This window comes from Lepisosteus oculatus, chromosome 14, assembly GCF_040954835.1.
Source record: "Lepisosteus oculatus isolate fLepOcu1 chromosome 14, fLepOcu1.hap2, whole genome shotgun sequence".
Taxonomy (NCBI): Eukaryota; Metazoa; Chordata; class Actinopteri; order Semionotiformes; family Lepisosteidae; genus Lepisosteus; species Lepisosteus oculatus.
Genome location: NC_090709.1, coordinates 17,749,223 through 17,771,454, shown reverse-complemented (window position 1 = coordinate 17,771,454; position 22,232 = coordinate 17,749,223). Strand labels below are relative to the sequence as shown.

The 22,232-nt window shown below is 40.1% G+C and overlaps 1 protein-coding gene and 2 non-coding genes across 3 annotated transcripts in view; 2 read left to right on the top strand and 1 right to left on the bottom strand.

The window, feature by feature from the left end:
- The window catches only part of LOC138242792 (zinc finger protein 271-like), a 781,993-nt gene that overhangs the window by 63,450 nt on the left and 696,311 nt on the right, over positions 1–22,232 (top strand). The window lies entirely within an intron of this gene.
- trnal-caa (transfer RNA leucine (anticodon CAA)) lies at positions 2,022–2,134 on the top strand. The gene is made up of 2 exons: positions 2,022–2,059; positions 2,089–2,134. It is a non-coding gene; the product is annotated as a tRNA-Leu (tRNA).
- On the bottom strand, positions 12,821–12,914 carry trnai-uau (transfer RNA isoleucine (anticodon UAU)). Its single transcript has 2 exons — positions 12,877–12,914; positions 12,821–12,856 (listed from the first exon to the last, which is right to left on the bottom strand). It is a non-coding gene; the product is annotated as a tRNA-Ile (tRNA).

Sequence of the window (22,232 nt, the reverse complement as noted above, 5' to 3'; positions counted from 1 at the left end):
ACGTACTCAGAATTCTACCAACGTGAATGCTCCGCTTCATCAACGGCAGCCTACAGTTGGACCCTCATCGACAACCTGAATAGCTTATTCAGTAGCAGCGCTGGTCCGGGAACGAACCAGCTTCTTCCCGGGCAAAAGAGTGACTTGTGCGGACTTGCGGTCACACTCTGTGCATAGATACTTTCTACTAGCCAGCCGGACTGCTGGTAGATCCCCTCGGAGCAACGACTGCCCTGTGCATCGCAGTTAGATTCCTCCGCCCGTCCAACTCCGAGCTGCACCTCTACTGGTTGGCCGGTAGCCAGAGGATGACGGGACAACGCCCATTGGACAACCACTGGAACCAAGGCTGCAACAGAGCCTGTCAGCTGGTTTGGTGTTCGTGCCGGGAAATTCCAAATCCATACACAGTGGATAAGTAAACCCCATGTCCTACATTGTGTCTCGAGAATTCAATTGTACCTCAACACAAGTTGTTATCAATTTAATTCACGAGTATTGCATTTACTTCCGAGTTTAGAGTAACAGTGGGAAATAACACTGATTAGCGATTTGGTAACCGAACGATATATATTGACATATATTCTCTGTTGTGTATCTCTTTGTGTTTGCATCTCTTCGAGATTATATTCCTTGTATATTGATAATCCTCACAGTAAGGTCTGCCGCTTGTATCCAGGCAGACTGGTATATGTTTGGTGCACAATTTATATTAATAACTGTATCTCGTGTATTGAACATGTATGTGTGCGTTGTTAGTTGTTCTGACGATTGATTTTCTAAAAACCACAGCGAACCACCTCGTGATTACTGCTACAATGAATAGTTGTCTCAGTAAACCCATCAAACCTCTACACAGCTAAGGAAGAGTAGCTCGGAAAATACCCAACTCAACAAGCGAGCCCGTTGGTTGCTCTTGCTCTTAGTGCAAGGAGCTGTTTTTTATTTCGCATTCATCATTATTAACCAGAAACAGCTGCACAACTGGTCGCATTTGTGATTATGTCACTTCTCTGCTTCAGCAAGGTCAATAAAAGACTCTTAAAGTAGTAGAGAAAAACTGAATTAAAATCATATTAGCAATTCTGAGCGATATCTGCATACAGGCAATCCAACAAGAACGTTGAAATCTTTGAATATCATCTCTCTATATATTGCGCTGCTTTTCACTTGGAGTAAAACTATTGGATTGAAGGGTTAAAATGTATTGTTGTTATTTGGAGAAATCAATGAACTCGTGATTTTATATGTTTTAAAAGGCGGTCATGCGCACAGAAAAAAGACAGTGCTGATTATTTTTCTGGAGACGGAGCACTGATGACCTATCCGAGCCAATTGATAAAGCCCACCCAGTGGACACTCTAGCAGAACGTGGAAGAACGTTCACCATTGTAACCAAGACAACCACAGGCACAACATCAAGAAGCACAATCAATTCCCCATTTAAATCTTTCGTGTAAGGTATGCCATGTGAAAGCATGAAGTAAATCCCCTGATCTCTTTTGAACATGGACAAGGTATTTCTGATGGAGCACAATGAGCAAAGATTTAATAAGCTACTCCTGCCGATGATTCAGCTTAAAGAAGTAAAAGCTTCACAAACAAAAGCAGCTCGCTACCACAGCCAATATTAAATGTACTTGGTGGCACATTACCATTCGCACTGGCTCAAAAGTGGTCTCGGCAGACATTGTTCCCTACGTAAAGCTGAAAGCGCCAAAGAGCATTTCCATTGAGAAAAAAAAAATCTTTCTTGATGTTAAACATAGAGAGCCTGCCTTTTAGAAGTTCTCCCTCTAAACACCTTGTGCAGCCTCCCGACAGACTAACAAAAAGCGCCTTTTCACCAACTCAATTTATAATACGCCCCTCAAAACTCACAACCGAATAACAATCCATCCGTATATTTGATTTCCAAGATCCATTCAAGGCAACTTGGGTCTTCGCAAGCAAATAATTTCAGGGAAGAAACTCAGTTTAGTCAACTACTGGTGCATTCAGCAGACCGCTTGCTTTTGCTTGTCAGGGTGGCCGAGTGGTCTAAGGCGCCAGACTCAAGGACATGTGTCTTTCCAGCTGGCTTGGGTGTTCTGGTCTCCAAATGGAGGCGTGGGTTCAAATCCCACTCCTGACAGCTTCCGTTTTTACCTCTCTTGAATTGTTCCAGTGCTAGCTGACAGTGAATGACTGAAATATAAAAGCAGCAGAAGAAAGCAAGCAACTCAGTGCAATTTGTGAGTATTCTGCACTGTTAAAATGCACAGGTTTTCATACTTTTTGGAATTCGTAGCTCAAGAAGTGACTCCTGTTTCATTTTCTATTCACCAACTTGATTTGCATTCCGCCCCTCACACCTCACAACAGAATAACAAACGGCTTCATGTGCCACAGCATTCCCCTGTAGATTCGGTTTGCACTATGAATTAGGCGACCCCGAATGAAATATTTTAGTGTTGGCTCAAATGTGAGGAATTTCATGAACCCTCAAAAAGGAACGCTTGCAGAAAATGCCAGCAATTCAAAGCGTGTAGGCAGCATGAACAGACCAATTCTGCAATTTCTTTTATCACTGGCGGTGCTTTTCGATGGCTCTGCATTAGAAATGAGAAGTGCTGAACTCTAAACACGTTCTTGCATAGCTTCTACTACTGCTGCTACTCCTTCGTCCTCGAAAAAAGAAAAGACAGGCATGTTTTGAGTCTCAAAATGATCTTCTGGATCCACAAGAAACATGTAAATCTGATTGATTCCGCAGTATTTTGGATGTACTGTACTTATAAATTCCATCGAAGAGAGATGTCATCAGTTGCATGAAATTGAAACTTCCGACTTTTTGTCTGGTATTGAAAATATGTTAAAAAAAACCATAAACAATTTTCTAACGAACAACTCATGAATTATTGCCAGGATCTATATTTAGCGTTCGGTAGTGATAACTCTGCAGATATTGATTGAGTAGAAATCTATGATGTATTGACAGCTTTATCTGAAGCGAGAAGTCCTAGAACACCATCTATGAAGTTTTACAATTCATACCAAGAAATGCCTTTTGTTTCCCACCCCAACTGCTGCTTTGGCATTACACATTATGTGAACATTACCAGTTTTGGTAGCTTCTGGGCACGATTTTTCTAAATTGAAACTTATTACAAAATTCTTGTAAATCAGGACTAATTTTAATATCAAATGAAATTACTACAGAAGAAAAGGCTTAACTGAAATATGAATAAGACTATGCAAGCCTAAAAAGTAGAACAATTCAATTTCTATAACTTATTTTTTAATTTTTTTAGAAATTGGCTCACACACTGGAAGACACTAACATTTCTCTTTGTTAGAGTATGTGAATAACAGTTTAACCCCAAATGTTTGTTGTTGTGATTCTGTTAAAATTCAATAAATCGTCTATCAACAGTAAGAAATTATAAAGAAAGAAAAAAATTGTTTTATTACATAAACTATAAGACAATGAAGAGAGTTTACTTTGCTTTTGTTCTTTTGACTTATGCGTTCAGGATCCGAACCCATCTGTGGACGGTTGTGTTTCTTGAATCTCTTGTAATCATCAAAAGTCGTTGTTTTGTGCTTCAGTTTTTTCTCGAGTTGTACCATGGATATTTTATATGATCAATACTTTACATGCTCTTTTGCATTTTCCTTCACATACAGAAAAAGTTCAAGGTGTTCATATCACTGTGCTGCACATTTACGCTGGACCACCTGTAATAGTACAGGACACGCAGTGAGGAATTCGTGCAGCTTTCAGCTCAGTGCCGTGTCCAGAGGGAGGACTCGCTCGCTGAATGATCTCTCAGGAAATCCCAGGTGAGATTCAAAATGTAAACCTGGCTCTCTATGAACACGAGCAAAGAGTTCTCACTCAACAGAAGATTGCGATGTGAGTACAGTAATATAAAACACCTGAAGATGCCAGGGATTGAACCCCGGTCCTGTGGAGCAGTAAGTGACTTGTAGCGCTGACATAAGAGATACTTACATAAAGTGCTTTTACTGACCATATTACAAATCTCAGGAAGTAAGGTCTTAAAACATTGGGCAGTAGTTTGATTTAAACCCACGCCCCTGAGAGAGTGGAGCCTAAAAATCCAGCATATTAGACCATTCAGCCACACTACCTCTGGCCCCTTCTCCTTTCCTCTCGTTGCTGAGTATAGGTGCCTTCATGCAATTGAGCCAGGTTTGAATCCCAGCCAAATCTTTTCAAATGAATCTGTGATCTTGTAGCACATCCTCTGAAACCAGCAATTGAAATTGGAAACGTCTTCTTCAACACTGAAAAGCTCAATTAGGATGAAGCATTTGTACACAGGACAGCAGTACCATATGTGTTCTTGATTTATTTAGACTCGTTCTCAGTGGTTCTTGCTCACCAAATATCTTAAAAGCTGAGGAAGAACGCTACGAAAAATACTAATCAAAATTCAAAATAATAATCATTATTAACCAGAAACAGCAGAAAAACTGGTCACAATTGTGATTATGTCGCTTCTCTGCTTCAGCAAGGTCAATAAAGGACTCTCTGAAAGTAGTAAAGCACTAAAGCACTGCAAAACTGAATTCAAAATCATATTAGGAATTCTGAGTGGTGCCTGCTTACATGCAATCCAATACAGATGTTGTCTTTAAATAAGAATTCGCTATGTTTCCCTGCCTTTTCCCTGGAGTGAAACTATTGGATTGAAGGAATTCTTATGACAGGTTTACAAGGTGCTGTTGATATTTGGATAAATCTATGAACTCGTGATTTTTATATACTTTAAATAACGGCCATACGCACAGAATAAAATTACTGATGATTTTTCCTGAGACGAAGCACAGCTTATCTTTCCAAGACAGCTGATAAAGGCAAGCCAGTGGATACTCTAGCAGAAAATGGAAAAACGTTCAGCTTTGTAACCAACCAGGTATGCTTTGTGATTGCTTGAAGTGAAACCCACAATCTCTTTTGAACTTAGACAAGTTATTTCTGATGGAGCGCTATGCGGAAAGACTTAATCAGCTCTACCCCTGAGGATGACTCGACTTGAAAATGCAGAACATTAACGTTTCACAGATAAAAGGAGCACAACCAACATTAAAATTGAGGGCGCACTGTGATTTGCACTGACTCAAAAGTGATCTTGGTAGACAAACTTCCCTGCTGAAGGTGGAAAAAAGAATTTGTGTTGAGAAGAAGAAACACTTTTTTCTCCCTGCTTTGATGTTAAGCTGATAAAGTAGCTTTTAACACATTGCTCCACTTGGTGGTTGTAACACAAAAACTCTTAGCAGCAGTGGGATTCAAACACACACCTCCAACAAGACTGGAGCCTTAATCCAGCACCTTAGACCCCTCAGCCACACTAACCACTGTGTCCTGTCTCTTTGTCTCATTACTTGCCCGGAGGAAGCCGGGTGGCTTTTGCTCTTGTCAGACAGTGGCGTTATGACTATGGAACCGACTGCACCTGCTTTTTCTGAGATGCTTCCCCTCTCATGGTGAGATCTCGAATTCACCTTTGGATAAAGTTCTTCTGTGGAGCAGGCTACAGACCTCTGCGTACAGCACCCTTGATGTTGTTTTATTTCTATAGCAGCACCCATCAGGAATTTGTTTTTGTTTTACTTTTTATTTGAACAACAAAATAGATTCAATATAAACAAGAGCACATATAACGTATTAATAGACTCGTGAGGGGCACATAAATAATACAATCAGACTTTATGGAAAAAAAGGTTAAACAAAGTAAATAAAAACAAGGTCCACACAGCTTTCATGTTCCTACATTTCGAAAGAGTCTGTAAATATCCATTTACATCTATTTAGAACTATTCAAACGTAGAACTCTTTGCTGATTTAGGTGGTATATTTCCTCAATTACAGGACAGCACAAACAGTTCTTAATGCAGAAATGGAAGCCTGTCTACATTTTCCTTTCTGTTAAACACATTTCAGGAAGCACTTTTTTTGGGACACTGATTTTTCTCCTTTGGGGAGCTAAAGAAGACTATAGGGTGTGGCACAGTGGTAGTGTAGTTGATTCTAGATCAGAAAGTTGTGCGTTCAAATTAGGTTGGGGTCAGCTAAGAGTTTTTCACCATCTGCTGGTGCTGAACCCAGACTTCTCACCATGTAGTTGAGTTCTTCTCAATATCTCAGCATCTCCAAAACATCATGGCCAACTTTAGAGACAGCTACATCAGACAATGAAAGTTTGAGACCCCTTTATTATTACAGGTTCTAGCAAACCTGAAAGCTAAGGCGTTTCAGGTCACTTTTTTAATTAAAAATGTGTCTGAAGCCTCTAAATAAAATTAGGCTTTTTTAATTGTGTATGAAATTCACTCCCATGGGCTCTGAAAGGGGAAATATACTGTTGGGATCCTCGCAAGTGAGGTGTCTCTTCTTGTGGTGAAGCACAGTCATACCTGACTTGTCCGGAATGACCCACGACAGACTTTATCCAGAAGCGACGGCACCACTCCAAGTAGAAAGAGAGAGAAACACAGCACGACACGGGGAGTCAAGAGGCTCCCACAATTCACCTTTCCTCACATGACTGATTTCTTCACTAACATTTTGACCGTTTTACAGTCACAATGACCGTTTCACATTAAATACGTTTTTAAACCATCAATATTTAAGAAAAGAAATAGTACATTTTTTTTCAATTATTAAAAAAATAACGATTTGCATTGACTCAAAAGTGATCTCGGCAGACGTCATTCCCTGCATAACGCAAAAGGTGGCAAACCGCATTTGGTTTGAGTGGACGCAAGAAAGTTTTTGTTTTCTGCCTTGATGTCAAGCTGACAAAGTATCTTTAAACACTTTGCTTAGTTTCTCGAGAGACTGCCAAAAAGCAGCTCCTTCCCTTTTGAAGTCAGTTGGAAGAGGCTCGGTTACCACTGTACTGTGTCTCTTTGTCACATTACTTGCTCAGAGAAAGCCAGGTGGCTTTCGCTCTTCTGGTCCGACTTAGTGGCATTACGACTGTGTAACGAACTGCACCTGCTTTTTTTGAGATGCTGCCATTCTCGTAGTGAGATCTCGACTTCTTTAACACCTCTGGATATAGTTCTTAAATGAAACAGGCTTCAGACCTCTGCGTGCCCTTGATGTCATTTTATTTTTACAGCAGCCGCATCCGGAAAGTTGTGTCTTTTACGTTTTATTTGAACAACAAAACTACATACAATACAAACAAGAGCACATATAACGTATCAAGAAAATCGTCAGGGGCACATGCTATAATACAATTACACTCTATGAAAAACGTTTACACGACGTTAATAAAGATAAGGTCCGCACAGCTTGTTCTTACATTTCGAAAGAGTCCGTAAATACCCCTTTACGTCTATTTTGAACTGTTCAAACGTAGGACTCTTCCCAGACCATTTCACTTTATACCACATTCCTAAATGAGGATGCATCTCCCGTTTTAGAACTATTTTGGGCGGTATGGCTTATACAACACACCCACAGTATTCTAATGGTGGACTGCAGATCTGTGCTATAGTTCAGTCGAATTCGAAGGATCCAGCAATCGTACTGGATTTGACTAGGATTCTGAAATGTCACTTGCAAAAGTATTCGGGTTTGCTTGAACCTTTGATAAAAAAAAAGTGATCTAATCTGAAACTACCCAGCTTACAATCTCTGAGGTAGTTGTCACTAAACTCGGACGTGATGTGGCACACATGTGCCGTGTGCCTTTACTTTTCTAAAAAACTGGTATCGGGAAAAGTTTCTTAATATTTCTTTTGATTAGCATGCAAGAAAATGTGATCATTACCTATGGAATTTCCCGCCAGCGTGGAGCTTGAATTCACAACCTTGAGATTTAGTGTTCAAGAGTCACAGAAGAGGTCGGCCTGCTCTTCAGTTTGCCAACGATAAGCTCCGGCAGTGCTCCTCTGTAAAGCAGCTTGTTTGGATCGGTTATGTGGGACGGCATTTCGATACTAAGATCATTTGCAGTGCACTCAAAAAACATAGATGAAGAAGGTGTCACAGTAAGGTGAACCCAAGGGCGAGGGATGTTCCTGCTTCGTGTACATCTACACCACCTAGCAATACAAACGGGGTGCTAGGGCCCCTCTACATTACCACAGGCTCTGTTTGTCTCCCAGAATCACCAATGCACACACAGACCAGCGACAAGCATTTGTATTGTATAAGTGCCCTTTTTATTTTCCAACTACATTCACATTCACTGTCACCCAAAAACACAACGAAAACAGAATTCACAGCAGCAAAAGGTCCTTCCCAGGGTCAAAATGAATACAGAGGGGCAGCAGTCTTTCCTGTAAAATACATAAGAGAGGTTACTCGATCGTCTCTACTTAGTACCTGTAGTCTCTGATGGCCCACTTTGAGGAGAGGGGTATCGCCCAGTCCTATTTCCCCAGTCTCTGTTCAGGTAACAATAGAAATCCTCTGTGACTATATTACATTCCTCTCAGTTTGAATCGGCTAACTGTGCCAGTTTCCTTGTTCCTCACCTTCAGGTGTTAAAAGTCTCTGTACAGTACCTCTGTTCCAATGCCAATGTCTCTCATTGTCGTCAGTTACTGAACCAGTAGATCCTTGCCTCCAGGTATTAGAAGTCTCTGCAGAGTTCCTCCGGGGTCTTGCACTCTGCAGCTTCCCTTGTGCTGCCTGTGTCGTCTCCAGGATCCAGTGGGAATCAGGAGCCCCCTCTGTTCTGTCTCAGGTCTTTTTTATCCCTCTCCTTAGCCAATCCCTTTCAGGGGGGTTTCCACTGTCCCTGTCAAAATCAGGTCTGCCCAGTATTTTTCCAGGAGGAAGCTTGTGTTGTTTGAGGGGTGTTGGAGTGCTGAGCTAGGTGTCATGGAACCTTATCAGTTCACCCCTTGGTCTGGCTAAAACTGGCTCAGCGACTCCTCACACCTCCAAGTCTCGATACCTAATTGCTCCCTGAACGACTTGGGTTTGACTGTTTTTACTGACTGTTCCTGTATTAATTGGGACAACTGCAGTCACCCCCTTGAGTGAGAGGCAACATTGACACCATCCTGGAAATCAACATAACCTAATCAATCACAGCCTGTTACTGCCTCAATGACCCACACCCTGTAACACAAATCAACATAACCCAATCAATCCCAGCCCGTGACTGCCTCAATGACCCACATCCTGCGACACAAGCTTCACCTGGAGCACAATGGCTGTGTTTTCCACCACCTCATCCCAGAAGTTAGCCTCCTGACATGAGTTAGTGCTCAAGATGGTCATCTTTCCTCTACTCAAGGATCATTTTCCTCTTCCACCTGCGATTTCACCATTTTCCTTGAAGATGTCAAACATAAAAAGCATATTGAGCTCCTTGGACTTGAAATTACCAGATAAAAGCCATTTCTCATCACTTGCTCAGCGAGCAGGCTCAGCGCACACAGAACGCAGGTATCTCAGAGCGGTGTGTCTAAGAGGCTGTAAAAGGATAGCGTTCTGTCGGTGCTGTGGCTTAGCTGGTTAACGTGCATGTCTAGTAAATAAGTTTCTGGGTTCAAATCACCACAGTGCTTTTCTTCCTCTCTTGCCATGCAGAGTTGGTCGTTGTGGACAGCAACAGGTGTCTGCCTTAACTTTAATGGAAGTGTTCATTTCTGGAACAACTTTTTTAAAAACAAATTCCACACATATTGTGATAGATAAAATACTAATCTTCCCTGTCAGTGCAGAATAATTAGTGCCAGCTGGCATGAAAACGAAAAAAAAAATGTTTTTGTCTTTAGCGTAAAACCTGTGAATGTAGAAGAAAAGATGACGAGTGTCAATTTTTATGGCACCGTGAGCTTGTCCTTCAGTCAAACACATAGGTAATTCAAACACACCCAGAGATGCACTTTCAATTAGCTTTGACCTAAATACTATCTACTCCAGATGTGATTGGGCCTCTTTCCACATCCTGATATATGCAGAGAACACAAGCTTTTGGCACGAGTGAATATAAATATAAACATAAATACTATTCAATATATTGGAATTTTGTTGTATTTAAAAAATATTTTAGCTGGGGATCCTCAAATCAGGAGTGTAGAAAAGAACACCGTTAAACACCGGGAGTGCAGAACGTGATAAAAGTGTTCTTTAAACAAAAGGGGAAAATAGTGAATTTGTCTTTCACTTAAACGTTCATTGAATGCTCAGTAAACGCTAAAGCAGAGGCTCGTTTTGTGAATTCTCCTTGCATCAGATTGTCTTGCTTCAACCTTTAAATTGTACACTGTGTAGACCCTTCACTCTCCCTAACTCAATTAAAGAGCTGCAGGCAAAAGTGCCTATCAGTTTAGTTCAGTGGTAGAGCACTTGCATCTCGTGTATAAGGCTTTGTTTTCTACTGCCACTCTGGATTTCTTTTTAAATGCAACATCTTATCTGTGATTGTCTTTCATGTGACATCCCCCGTGTGTGAATTTCAGCATGACACATAAAATCATTTGAGATGCTATTTTTAAAACAGACCAAACGAAAGACCTAGTAGCTAAATACAAGTAGAAAACACATGAATCTAATTGAGAAAATTTGGACTGGAGCGATGTATAGTATTGTAATGGTTGGGGGTTCAGGTGGGCACCCTTGCCATTGCCACTTAAGTCAGCCCCCCACCGTCGGGGACTCAACCCTGCGACCGCCACCATAGCTCAACAGGGACCCAGCCGCTTGAGCTTAGGGACGGTCTCCCTTTAGTTCAACAGGCTGGGTTCCTGTTGAGTGATGCCAGAGGTCTGGGTTTGAGTCCCTGACGATGGGGGACTGACCTGATGTGGCAGTGGCGAGGATGCCCATGTGAACCCTGGAGCGTTACATTGGTGTCAGCAGTGGGATGGGATAGCCCTTTGCTGAGGTTGGTGAGTTAAGCGGGGGAGAGTGTAACGCATACGGCCACCATTGAGTGTGTAAGAGCCGGCTTACCAGAGCGGTGATGTCACTGCCCTTCCCTGTAATAGCAGGGCCACAGCCGCAGGACTGAAGGGAGATTGCTCTTTAGCTCAACAGGCTAGGTCCCTGTTGAGTGATGCAGGAGGCCTGGGTTTGAGTTCCTGGTGGTGGGGGGCTGTTGTGAACACCGGAGTGCTACAGTATTACTAATAGCAGCACAAAGCTCACAGTGGTGGCTTTAGGGTATCAGAGCCAGTGGTGCAATGGATAATGTGTTTGACTTTGGCTCAGAAGATTGCAGGTTTGACTCCTCCCTGGCTCGTTAAGCTTTTAAACTACACTTCTCAGCGTACACAACCCTTCTATCGACTGGATGAGTCTCCCGTTATGTCTCCAATTCTTTCCGCACATTCTGCTTGTTTCACCACCGTTACTGTTGGACCACAGTCACAGAATCGAGGAGAGATACGGTTCCGATAAACTGTCTTAAATAATCATGTTGAAAAAGGTGACAAAGTTTATTTTTCTTTAACATAACCTTACATTTGCCTGTTCAGTTCAAGTTATTTTCTGTACCTGCAAATTCCCCAATTTTTCTGCTGTCTCCTGAGAGAGACATGTGTCAAATCACAATAAGTAATACAATCTATTCAGTTAACACCCAGATGTAAAAAAACACATTTAAGACTTACACCCCCTTTAAATATGTATTTCCTTCATTTCAGTTTTTTTACCTCCAAAGGATACCTGAAAGTTCACTATCCCATATTAAGGACTGTACATGCATTACCGGTAATACAGCTACTAATAAAGATATACATTAATCTTAATTATTAATAAATTACACTTTTATTAATAAAGACATGTATTCATCAAATTCATTGTGAATAGTTGTGGTGTCTAGAAAACAATTTTAGCTACAGTAAATATTTCAAGCGAGTGGTGCGTATGTTCGTTACTTTGTGACTATATTATTTCCACTACATTCAGAACAGTTCAAATGCGATCGACTGTTCCTCTACTGAACTACATAAACCCTGTGAAGAGGTGGTTTAAGTTAGTCTCCTACATCGGTAACATCTAATGGGCAGCATATGTTATTTTAGGTTTGTTGCAATTGAGAACAGGTTTAGTATGGAGCTGCTGACAAATTTCAGCAGCCACGTTCGTTGCAATGACCCGTTGTAGGGTCATTGCCAATCAGCTGCAAGAAAAAAAAACATCATTTGTGCCTTTATTTAAAAAAAAGAAAAACAGAGTAGTAGTTTATGTGGTAATTTCAGGTACAATGTAAGAACTTAAGTTAACTAGTCCCACAGTAATGCGTGGGGTCCTATCAAAAAATACTTGTAACCCAAAAACACAACAACCACGATGCGAGAAGCCTTCCGGGAACCTAGGTAAATCACTGTAGTAGTCTAATGACTACAGAAAATAAAATAAAAAAAATACTTAAAGGAACAACTTCAAAACAAAAAGAACATTAAAAACAAATCTGGGAAACAACAAAAACAGAATCTAATGCGAGAGCTTTTTCAAGTCTTCGGTACACCATCGTGCTCCCTTAGTCCCAGTAGACCTCTCATCTAAGAAGATGAGATATCTCTCATCTGTCTGTGTAGAGATCAGCTGGGGGTCCACAGCTGATGGGAATTTAAGTAGTGACCTGCGTCAGCTGCAAAGGAAAAAGTATAGGTTTATTCCATGCTGAAAGGAGAAGGAAACACAACGTGGACCCTTCTTCGGGTGTGACGTGGAATAAACCTTTACCTGTTCCTTTGATGTTAATTTAGACTGGATCTCCAGCAAACACATAACAGGCTACAATCCCGTTAGATAAGGTGTTAAGGACGACCTATAAGTAACAGTATCTAAAGTGGACGGTTGCTTTCGGTAGCTAAAGACAGGCTACACTGCTCCAGGTGAGGCTCGAACTCACAACCTCGGCATGACTCCGCTGTGCACTGCTGTATAAGTACCGTGCGCTGACCGATTGCGCCACTGGAGCCACATAGACTCCTCTCCCTTCACACACTGACGTTGCACAAACACAGGGTGAAAACGATTTCGGCATGTTTTCCGTCTCTCCGTGGGAGAAAGGGACAGTAAAAGAGCGAGGAAACTACAAGGGAAGAAAATGAAAAAATAGTGCTCACTGCCGAAGAGGGAGGAGAGAGATGGTCAGACACGTAAATCAGCCCGGCGGATTTACACTACAAATTTGTCATTTGTAGTGACATTTATGAGTCTTCATGTGTCTGAAACTGTCCAGTTTGTATTTTCGTTTCACAAATCCAGTAAACTTGAATAAGACAAGGCACACTGCACATCTGCGGAACATCACGTCCGAGTTTACAGTAACACCAGAGATTGAAAGCGAAGTAGTTTTTTATTAAAGTTCAAGGAAACCTGAATATGTTTGCTAGAAGTATTTCAGAATCACAGTGAAATGTAGTAGGATTGCTGCACAGATCTGCAGTCTGCAATTAGAATACGGTTTGTGCGTTGTATAAAATATACCATTCAAAACTTTTCTAAAACTGCAGAGATACCTTTCGGAATGCGTCTTCCTGTAAAAATAAAATATCTATTTTATTTGACGGGCGCTATAAGCAGAGTCTGAAGCCAGCTCCACAGAAGAACTATATTCTTTACTTCTCCTGCCATTGCAATTTGCGCACAGATTTTTTTTTTCAAAATGTATTAGCCTTGATGGGAAAAAAAAGCTAAACTGTGTGCGGTGGCCAAGTGGTAAGGCATCGGTTTTGTAAACCGAAGAGCGCGGGTTCAAACCCCCTCCATGCCTGGTTTGCGTGCCACGATATACCTTTATCTAAATCGTCAATTGTCTTGCAATGTAGAAATCTCTGTAATAATAAGAAAAGAAAAGTAGTTAATAATCCTTTGACAAAGTAACGGGCATCATCCACTGCTTGTCAGGATGGCTGAGTGGTCTTAGGTGCCAGCCTCAAGAACTCAATCGTGTGTAGTGACAGTTGTTATTCACAACCCGGATTTCTATGGAAGCCCGTTTCCGCCAGGGAGTAAAAAAAAAAAACCGCTATGGTATCTCAGAATTGCGACTTAGCAACTCAGAATTCCGACTTTATATCTCACATTTGCTACTTCGAAATAGCCCATATTTCAATGTCTGTCCTTTTGTTATTGTAACGGATTCGGGTTCTAGGGCTTGTGCCCTCTTGAGTTTAGCTCAAGATGCAACAGGATTATAAATGAATTCTCCCGCCCTACATTCCAAGATATGGAATCTTGTTTTTCTTGAAGTTTCTGATGTTGGTCGTTATTGGAAATTGCCCGGTGGTATCGACTCAGGTAGTCAGTTGTTACGTGCTGTAATTCGATACATGCAAAGCATTTGTATTCCCTCAAATTATTAATTATTAAGGTCAATAATGTACTAAACAGTACATGCCACTTTTTCTCTAGATGATGTTCACGATGGAACAGTGAGAAAGGCGTGCCTAGATGTGCTTGAACCAACACCTTACTATCATTTTAGTACCGACCTGCCTGCACTGACCAATGGTACCACAGAGACTCCAACGGGTCGGTTTTACCCAGTTTTTGGGAAAAAATTATCTGCACTTTTAAGCAAGCATTTTATTTCAAATTGTGAAATTTTTGTGTAAGTTTTTCTTGAAAAATGTTGTTTCAGAAAGAAACTGAGTTGATGATAATAGCCCTGTCAGTAGAATATCGAACTTTTCATCTCAGCTAGTTCTTCTGTGGAACAGGCTTCAGAACTCTACGTACAACGCCTTTGATATCATTTTATTTTTACAGCAGCCGCATCTGGGAAGTTTTTTTTTTACTTTTTATTTGAACAACAAAATAGATTCAATATAAACAAGAGCACTTATAACATCAGTAGAATCGTCAGGAGTACATAAAATAATATAATTATACTTTCTGAAAACGATTAAACTAGGTAAATGAAGATAAGGTCCGCGCAGCTTTAATGTTCTTATATTTCAAAAGAGTCTGTAATTAACCCTTTTCGTCTTTTTTGAACTATTCAAACTTAGGACTCGTACCAGACCATTTCACTCTACGTACAGTATATCTCATTTCGTAACGAAAATGTATTTCCTGTCTTAGAAATGCTCTGGGCGGTATGTCTTACACAACGCACCTGAAGTATTCTAATCGTGGACTGCAGATCTGTGATATTGCCGAATTCGAGGGATCCAGCAATCGTACTGGATTTGACTGGGATTCTGAAATGTCTCTTACAAAGGTATTTGTGTTTGCTTGAACTTTTAATAAAAAAGTGATCTGAGACTTCCTAGCTTCCAGTCTATAATCTCACTGTAACTAAACTAGGATGTGATGTTTCGCAGATGTGCAGTGTGCCTTTACGCTTGGCATGTTCAAGACTATTCGTTGCGTGAGCTCCTCACTGCGTGTCCTGTACTGTATTGTGATTTCGTTAAGATTATCTACGAGGAGTACAGCGACTAGAACGCCTTGAACCTTTTTTTCGGTATATAAAAGAAAACGCTAAAGCACATACAAAGTAACTAACATTTCCTATATGTAGGTTTTCTGATTATATCTCTACTTTACTTAAATACCTTAGTGACAGGCGATTCTTTCCGATATTTGTTCAGGCGCGGTTATTGATCCCATACTAAAGATTATTTTTATAAAGAACATGTCACCTGCAAACTGGTATCGAGAAAGTTTTATAATATTACTTTTTATTTAAAAAAGTAAATTTATCATAACTTATATGATTTCTTACCAGCATGGAGCTCGAATTCACAACCCCGAGATTACGTGTTTGGTACTAGCTGCGCCACAGAAAAAAAATGAAATCTCTTATTTACATTAAATACTGCGGCTCCTGACCTTTTCTTCTCGTCAGAGAAGAGGTCTGGTCTCCAGATTATCAACTATAAGATCAGACCGTGCTCCTTTGTAAAGCAGTGTTGGTTCACATTGCTTATATGGGGCAACACATCAGCTCGATGATCGCTCGCTGTACACGCATGCCCCCCTTCACTGAAATAACATAGACGAAGGAAACTCTCTTGTCTTGGGCTGCTGTCACCCGGATTCAAAGCGCGGGTATTGCGGTCACAGCACAAAGTACTGACCACTATACCATCGCGTCGAGCTGGGACAAACTATCCTTAATTTTATTCAAATGCTCACAGTGTCTTTAATATGATGGATTCATATACCGTGCTCATGAGAAAGTCACAAACCTGTCATCTACACACTGTTCCCAGAGCTGGATAAGTTATTCCAGATTCTACAGCTCTCTAGCAATACTGGAAATCAGGCTACAGAAAAGGAGAAATTCTCTTCAAAATGTGGAAATATATTCCCGAGACGAGTCTTTTCTCAAAGGTCAACTCTGCTTGTAAGTCACCCCTCCCCACATCGCGCGGTGTAGCGGTTATAACCTTCTATTAACACACCAAAGGGCTTCAGTGAGAAAGCGGGCAGAAACAAAGCGATCTCTTTCATTTTTACGTTTTGCACGCCTGACGGGGTTTTACGGTGCTCTTTTCTACACTGAACTGATCATTTGGACATCGTAAGGGAAGAGAGACACATTTCTATGTAATCAGGAAACCAGGAATCCTAACCGTTAGCCCGTTAGTGCCACAGAGAAAAAAAAAACGTTTCAACGAGATAAAATTGCAGGATAAACACATTTTTTTCTTTTTCGTAGCGTTTGTGTTTTGTTTGATTTAGCGAATTTTATACACTTTATTTCTGACACATGAGTAAAAAGGCTGGTACAGTATATTTAATACAAGAGCCCTGAACAATTTTCATCTACCTTATTGTAATGTTTTTTAAAAAAAAAAACAAGTTAAATGGATATATAGTAAATGTTTTTTTTCATATAATAGTGTTTATGGTCTGAAAAACATCATTATTTAACGGACATTTGGTATAATTAAAAAAAAACTCATTCACGAATGTTAACATTTTTTTACAATAACGTGTTCTATTGTGATCTTGCGACCCGTGCAGCAATATCACCAGACAGTTTAATGGTCTTAGTTCAGGTGGGTAGCTGCGCCAGCATGCGTAGGCTGCAAAGGAACAAGTAAAAGGTTTATTCCATGCTGAAAAAAAGAAGAAGAGAACACAACGTTTCGGCCGTGGAGCCTTCTTCAGGTGTGAGAGAGACAGGGCAGTAGGCAAAGGTAAAGTAGCGGGAGAACAAAGGTTGGGAGGGAGGAGGAGTGAGAGGCGGGAGCAGGGGACAGAAAGAGAGGCCAATCAAGAGGTGTGAAGTCAGAATGGGTGCAGAGAGCTATGAAATGAAACTTCCATGAAACTAAATTCATTCAGCTATGAATGAATTTCTTCAAATGGAGAAAATTTGAAAAGAACAGTAGTCTGTCGTTAAGGGAAGGGAGAATGTGTGATCCTAGCTGCAGAATAATTTTAGTTTCGGTGGTCTTTCTGATGTATGAGTTTGGAAAACTGTCTTTGAAAACAATGGTGCCTGGCTAGCTCAGTAGAGCATGAGACTCTTAAGCTCAGGGTTGTGGGTTCGAGCCCGATGTTGGGTGGTGTTTGTCTCCTTATTAACAAAGTTTCCCGCTCATCCTTGACCCTCTTTCACCTCGATGGTACCGAGCACTGAATTTTGTGTTCTCAAAGACGGTTTTCCAAACTCATACATCAGAAAGACCACCGAAACTAAAATTATTCTGCAATTATTTTTTCAGCATGGAATAAATCTATTACTTGTTCCTTTGCAGTTTAATGGTCTGTCGTCCTTTTACAGTTCTGGGTTTTATTCTGTCTTCAGATGCACCAGATGTATTTTTAAAATACGTAAATAACAATTCTGGTGCAGCGAGGCATTCTGATTAATTCAGATTCACTCTTCACGTGTGTTATAGATATCATATAATGTTTTTGTATCCACACAAAACCTCGGATGAAGTTGATAAACTTTGCTTGTAACATATTTAACAAGGCACAGTGCCAAACTATTAAAATACATCAGAAAAGTACCCGAACTCATCTAATTGATGTATTTGAAACGAACGGATGGGAGACTTTAATATGGCGTTCTGGAAATTCACTTTTAGGAGTTTTCGGAAGTCTGGACCCAGATATACAGTGAGGGAGGACTGCTTGACTTCCTGCTTTCAGCTCGTGCATTGTTTCTACTTGTGACCACCAACAGAGAGAGCTTTACCGGTTCAAGAAACGTCCCGGGAGTTTTCTGGGTTAAGAGGGAAGAATAAATGTAATAAATGGAGATGTTATTGCCGCTGGGCAGTATGAAGGCGGTTTAGCGAGGCGGTGGTGTGTAGAGGGAGGAGATGTGCATTCCGCACGGGCAGCGCAGAGCAATGAGTCACACCTGCTGCGCGCTGAGTCCTGTCCTATATAACCGCTGAGCCCGGACACATACAGTGTCTCCAGCCAGTGCTGGTGATTCAGAAAGGGTAGTATTTTTAAATAATATTTCAGAAGGTGCAGAAACGGACTCTTTTGCTCAGTTGAGGCTATAGGAGTCTGTGTTTTTTTTTCAGGCTGTCGGGAGTAGCGTTTGTTATATTTTTTTTTTCTCAGAAACCGTATCAGTGGGCTGAATTTCAGTTAAATTCAGTTTTGAAAGATCAAGAATGAGTTAGGGAAGACAGAGGTAGAGACTAATGGAAGTTATGAAAGCCATTAAAGGGTTGTCTCTGCTTGAGCTTGAGTTAGACCTCAGTAGGGCAAAGTCTAGGGGTTAATTTCAACAAACTAGAAGTGAAGTATTCACCGGAAATCAACCTGTGTTTAGTACGCAGCTGTGGTCTGAAGTTGTGCTCCACCTTAAGTCCAATTGCAACGAAGGTTACTGCTGTGCTTAGTCCGCAGCACCGTACTAAACCTGTTCTCAATTGCAACGAACACAAAATAATAGTTGTTGCCCTCTAGAAGTGACTAAACTAGTGACTTATTTTAAACCACCTCTTAATATGGCTTGAGCAACTTAGTACCGTACTTGGTGTAATGAAGAACTGCATTCGAAGGCTCCAGAATATACAGTAGTGGAAATAATAGTTACCACGTACTGAATTTATGCATCCGTCGCTTGAAAACATTGTAATATTTAATTAAAGTTGCTTAACACTCATACCACATTTATTCATAATGAAGTTGATTAATGTGTGTATTTACAAAAGTGACATTTACTAATTATGTTGAATGTTGATCATTACTAGTAGCTGTGAAGTTTAAGGTGCTGGGGAGTGAAGAGAACAGAACTTAAGCTATTATTTATATAAATGTAGCGTGAGGCTTTAATGTGTTCTATAAAATTGAGGAGTCAACTGGATAGATTTGTTAAATATTTTAGTGATGGGTCTCCGTATTTGTGGTTATCGGAGGAAAGCAGGGATGAGGAGGAAATAGGTGGCACCCAAGCATGTTAAAGGAAAAAACTCTTAAGCATCTTAAGTGATATATGATGGTTTACAGTCTCTTTTCTGTCCTGTGGCTGTGATCCAATGACTGTGTTGAAACAGCCAGAGTTGTGCTAGCTCTTGATGGACTGGTATGCAAACCAAATGACAGACAAGCAAAGCGTTGTTTTAGAATTCTGAAAGCTCGTTCAATGTGGCTTCTTGTGTTTTTATGACTCCTGTTATAGTGCTGGTCTTGTAATGTTGTTGGATTGTGCACAGGTGTCAGAAGATACTGTCATAAAGGATAAGCATGAGTTAGCAAAACAACACGCCAGCAAGCACTTCCCCACTTTGAAAGGAAGATGTTGGAACTGATTAAAGAGCTTAATCTGAGCTGACACAGGAGAGAGAGAAAATCAAAATTCTGAAAAGTAAGCACAAGGCACACCCTGCTAAAGAAATGTATTGCTTTAAAAAAAATGCTTAGAAGGTCAGAGGAACAATTGTTGTTGTTTTTTTTTTTGCTCAAGTATTTTTATAAGTTTAATTTCCAGTTCTGTTAAAAATAAAACTTAACTTTACTGGTTATTAGTCGGTGTCTTTTGTAACGATTTAGCTATAATGATGTCTGCTTATTCATCTGGAGTGTTAAAGAAAATTAATGCTGCAATTATACAGTAGTGTTTAATTTCAAATGCACAGCTGCGATTCTCATTTGTTTCATGACTAATTATAATAAGGTATCTCATTAATAACTATGTAGCCTCATCAGGTGAATTGTAGCCTAAATGCAATTCTTAAATTAAAAACGAACTGATTTGTTAGGAAATTTAGTTTGAATTTAAATGAGAAACAGAAAAGTAATTGAATATTAACGTGACCTACATATTATTCTACTAATCAGAAATGTTCTGATGTACAGTCCTCTCCAGTTCGGGCTAATTAGTACAACAAGGCCGAGCCCTTGGAACCGGATTAAACAAGTTTAGCTGAGCTCCAACTTTGTTCCACATGTTTTTTGCTGAAATTGAACTCGGAGCGGGAGATGATCTCCAGAATGTACCATACTAAATTAGTACGCGGCTGTGTTTTAACTCGGGAAGTCCATTGCATTTGACCCTATGGGTTTCTCTGCATACACTACCATAAGGGAGGAATGGTGAGTTAGAGGGAGGGCACCAGTTTGGTTTATCAAGAATTCACCAAACTGAGTAGAACTACAGATCCAACCATTCAAAATGTGCAAGGTATGCTGCAGTAAATCGCAGTGCTCGTTCCGCAAAGAACTGTAGGATACCGCATGATGTATCGAAGTAGGGTGGAATATCTTGTAAAACCACCAGGTGGAGCTATGAAAGCTCTCATGTGCAGCATTTGGGCTCTTGCCAGAAAACACTTGGTTTTGAATCCCTGTCAATGCTGAGGGACAATCTTTTGTCCATTACAGAATTAAACAGTCTAAACGGTATATCCAATTTAATAAGTTTAAGCTTTGTATTGCATTGTTAAACATTAAACTGGTTAAAAAGTACACTGAAGTGTTATAGAGGACACAAATTGTGTATTGCCTCTTACATTAAAAAAAAACATTCATTTTAATGTGATATGAAAGATTAATAATGAATAACATTGGATAGGCTGTAAGCTCAAAATATTACTGTAGTCCACTTTCTTTCTAAACATCTGCATCAATTTGTCTCATTCGCCCATTTTGCCTGCCCTTTTCAGCTATAGCTTTGTTTGAACCTAGCTCCTGGCATGAGTTTTCCTTCAACAAAAACATTTCTTTGAAAAACTAAAATAGTAAATTATATTGATTTGTTGCTATTTCTAAACATCACAACATGTTCAAAGTTAAGTGATTTATTAATAACAACAACTAATAATTTCAAACTGCTTGTATTCTAAAATTGTATTTTGTTTGGGGTGATTTGTCACTGTTTTCACAAACTTGAATTTATTAAACATCTGAGATAGGGTGTTCTATACCTCTGTTTACTTTCTGAAACTCCATAGATATTTCCTGTTTTCACACAGATAAGAATAAACTGCACGTGCAAATCTTTTCACAGGCGAAAAGATGTTCTGTGCTCAATAGCTCTTTAACACAGTGCGCATTATGTCATATCTTTAAGCATCAGTTGAAGCATTCTGAAGTCTGACAATCGTAAAAAGTTACCAAATAGTATTGGTGAAACTGTTACCTGTCCTGGATAAAGCGATTTAGAAAATAGTTGGATTTACACGTGTAAGAAACTTTCTGATTTTAATGGGATACGGAAGCTATTAATAATAAATGACATTGGATGGTCTAAATGGAAAATATATAGAGGGGACATGTTGAGTCTTTTCTTTTCAGCTTGAAATTAACTTTTGCCTACTACTGTATATTCCATTGCAGCCAATTTAATGCGACGCAGGTCCATACTTCTCACAAAGTCTAGGCTAGGTGTTACATCCCACTGTGTTTATGTAGATTAGACAGTTCTATGGGGGGAGGTGAAGGAACTTTCAGTTTTCTGGTGTCATTGTTGGCCTTTAACATAAGGCAACCAGCAATCAAATGTCCTGTTTTTTCTTAAGTTGAACAAATACGTGCCACATGCATATGGTGTGATATTGTATACTTTTAAAGCTACTACAGTATAGCTTGTGGGAAATACATTTGTCCTGTATCAAAGTTTAACTTGTTCAGAGCACCCTACATTACAAAAAGTGACTTCAACAGTATCAACGGCTAAAAGCAACATGTCAAAATGTTCCCAAAATAAGAAGTGAACGAGTTGAGGATTCGATAATAGAGTAATCATAACAATAACTCCCGAGTTGTTTCATACAATCCAAATGAAAGAAGGACACTTAAATAAACATGAAACGACTATTTTTTCATTAACGAAAAGTAACGTCGCACACTCTGTTTAATCTGA